This window comes from Capsicum annuum, chromosome 12 (assembly GCF_002878395.1).
Source record: "Capsicum annuum cultivar UCD-10X-F1 chromosome 12, UCD10Xv1.1, whole genome shotgun sequence".
NCBI lineage: Eukaryota > Viridiplantae > Streptophyta > Magnoliopsida > Solanales > Solanaceae > Capsicum > Capsicum annuum.
Window position 1 is genome coordinate 143,496,932 of NC_061122.1, and position 3,706 is coordinate 143,500,637.

Consider the following 3,706-nt stretch of genomic DNA (forward strand, 5'->3'; position numbering starts at 1 on the left):
TTCAAGTACTAGATATACTTGTGTGCCTCTGGTACCAATTAGTCAATCTTTTGAAGATGAAATAGGTGTAGGTGCTAACAATATGAATTATTTAGAAGCTTAGAAAAATTATGGTATAGGAGAAGAGAATGAAGTAGACGCGGTTAATATAGACGTAGATGATGAAATATTGTTGAGACACCCAAAGTCGGAAATGTTAATGTTAATCGGTTCATCTTCTTCGTTCTCTCTCTGTCCCTACAAGGTCTCGTAGAAGAACTAGTATTGCATTAGAATTTTTTTTGAAAATAGAAGGAGAAAGTAAGCTGCAATGCAATATTTATGAAATTATATATGAGCATAAACTCGGAGGCAATAAAGGAGGTACGGGTTCGTTAATGAGACATTTAAGAGATAAACACACAAGAGAGTTAAGTATTGCACAAGGTGTTGAAGCTGTTGGTGGGTCAGCACAAACTAGATTGAATCCAACAACCGATCAATTAGTTAGCGAGCATATTTTTATCGGTGTACCTACTTACTTTGTGATTTTACTATATCACGCCCCTAATTAATTATTATGTGTCATTTACGTATTAGAAAATTAATAATATTTAATTAAAATATAAAATAGACATTTATGACATGTTTGTTTCAGTTGTTTCAACCGTACGTGTTCGTCAACATGTCTGCTTGCTCTGTAATTTTATTATATCATCTCTAATTAATTATTATACATCATTTACGTATTAAGAAATTAATAATATTTGATTAAAAAAATAAAATAGACATTTATGATATATCTGTTTCACTGCTTCAATCATAAGTTTACCACATCATCCCTAATTAATTATTATAAATCGTCTAACTATTAAAAATTAATAAATTTAATTAAAAAAAAATAGACATGATATAATAAATTAACTCTTAATGTTTTAAATTAACTTAACATCTTATATGAGACTCAATTAAAAATTTTCACAAGTATTTTTTATAGCAATTTTATTATATCACTTCTAATTAGTTATTATGCGTCTTTTAAGAGATGTCTGCTTCGTTACATCAATCATGATATTTGATTGATTCTCAAAATTATATCACTTAAATTGAAATAGAAAAAAAAATACTATCAATCCCAATAATTAAAAATTTAAATTATTTTAAAAATATAACTGACTATTAATGTCACAAATATTTGAATAAAGAAAGTATTATAAATTATAATAGTTAACAACTTAAAATAATAAATTATAATATAAAAAAATATTATAACTTATAATAGCTAATGATTTAAAATATTTAAAAATATATTAAAATTATAATTAATTATCTAAATTTTATTTATAACACATAAATTAAAATAAAAAAATAATTTTAAGTTCATGCTAGCACGGATTCCGAATATCTAGTACTGTATTTGCATAAAAACGATATAAAGCAGATATTACTTTAAAGGAATAAACCAAAATAATGCGGTGCATGAAATTTTACTAAATTGGACTATTGGAGTATGTCATGAGTCAGACATATGTGTCATTCATCTAGCAAATGTTTCCAATTTTGTAACATTAATAATGTTAACTCTCTTAAATTATACATACAAGCTACTCCCAAATACAAAAATATCTCACCCCACACAGGAAAAAAGACTGTTGGAAAAAGAAGAAGATGATGCACCACTAGTCATCAAAAAGGAAAGAAAATGGGAGAGAATCCTTGCAATATTTTTGATAGAATGATTAAATCCACACTGAACTTTTTGGGGTACGGTAATGGTCATAACTCCAACTTTCTCTCCGTGTATTCTCACCAACAAGAAGAAGAAATGATATCCACGGTATATAATTTTAATTTGATGAATTTAGAATTTAAATTTAACGCCCTTTAGTTTATACTTAAGTTCTTGTTTCTCGTACCAAAATAGAGTTCAAACGAATCTACCCACTTATTATATTAGTTTGTTTAACCAATTTTTTCTTAATTTGAAGAGCGATTTTTCATCGAAACCACCTTTCAAAAAAGTACGTTTAAATATTAGCCGCTTATATCATTTTAATTAAGTTGAAATACAAAACTATAAAGAATAGTAATTTATGATCGATTATGTTTTCAAATGTGCCTTTGAGAAAAATTGTTTTTCTTTTTCAACTTCTCAAAGATAATTTTTGCTACTAGTAAGAAACATTTATTATTTACTTAAAAACTTAGTTAAATATCTTAATTTTCTAAACGAATATTTAAATTTTAAAAAATATTATTTACTTAATTTCTACTCCCTCCATTTTATTTTATTTACTCCTGTTGATTTGACACAAACATTAAAAAAATTTTAATTAATTAAATATATATTTTACTAAACTAATTTTATTAATGATATTTTAAAATTCTAAATTTTGAATATTATTATTTTTTCCGTTTGATTTTACATGTGACTTTTTGAGTTGGCATATCTATTAAGAAAAAATAATTAATAATATGACTATTTTATTATAGTATGTTTATTAAATGATGCAAACATTGCATCTTGAAATTATTTTGAAAAAAATAATAATTAATAGTAAAGATAAAATAGAAAAAAAGATTGTTATTGATATCTTAAAAATAACAAGCAAAAGTAAAAATTTAATTAAAAAATTAGTGACAAGTAAAAATAAATTAAGGGAGTATTTTATATAGTTATGTAATATTAAATGTAGAAAAGGAATTATATAGTTATTTATTATTAAGCGTAGAAAGAAAAAAATATGATAAAATTTTACTGATTTTATAATTTGAACAAGTAAATAAAAATAATTATTTTCATTACAGTGACCAAGTAATTTAAAACAAGGGAGTAGAAAGCTTGGTCGGCCGGCTGATCTCAAATTAAAAAGACACACAAAAAAAAAAAAAAAAAAAAGATCATTTATTTTTATGATTGAATTGTACATTTGAGTACATTAATTGGATTTTTTTTGCTTTTTCTGTTTGTTGGTGGGGGAAATATTAATTATTGATGCAGGAAAATATAGAGTGCATGACAACAAGGTCTATCAGTGTGAGGAATTCAGCTAGAGGAAAAAGTCCTCCAAGGCCACCAGTGAAATCTGGAGGAGATGGTCAAACAAACTATTCGTCTTACTAATTATGTAGTCTTTTTTTTTTTTTTTTTCTTTTTAAAGTTTGGTTTTCTGAATATCTTTTTGTTATTTTAGTAAACTATCATCTGGGATATTTCTGTTAAATATTTCTAGTCCAAGAGGGATCTTTTTGTTAATTTAGCAATCACTTTTCATTTTTATTTGGAATTAATTAACAGGATTACATTTTAGAATGAAGTTAGGGTGGAAAAATATGTCTCCTTGTGACAAATATTAGAAATTTAGAGTTGTCTGATTGAATGTATGATTTTTCTTATTGTTGTAAGTCTTAACTAGTTACATATACTAGGTTTTAGTATGTGACAAATATTAAAATTCTTATTGAATGAGTGGATTTAGTTTTGCCACAAGAGGGCCAGGATAAACAAATTTTTAACAATTTATTAGTTTTAAAAAACAAAACTTTTGTTGTTTGATTATTCATATTTACTTTCTTTCTTGAAAATGCCTATTTTGTTTTTATAATCTACAAGCAAATTAGACCAGGTAATGTTATGAAAATATCTAGTACTTATTTTTCATGTCCAAGATCATATGGTCACTATTTTTCCTTCACTCAATTTGAACATGCTAAAGGTCCGTTTTGC

At 25.1% G+C, this 3,706-nt stretch overlaps 1 long non-coding RNA gene across 1 annotated transcript; it reads left to right on the top strand.

Moving 5' to 3' along the window:
- The first annotated feature begins 1,450 nt into the window (after positions 1-1,450).
- LOC107849671 lies at positions 1,451-3,257 on the top strand. Its single transcript, XR_001668233.2, has 2 exons — positions 1,451-1,816; positions 2,981-3,257. It is a non-coding gene; the product is annotated as an uncharacterized LOC107849671 (long non-coding RNA).
- The last annotated feature ends 449 nt before the right edge of the window (positions 3,258-3,706 follow it).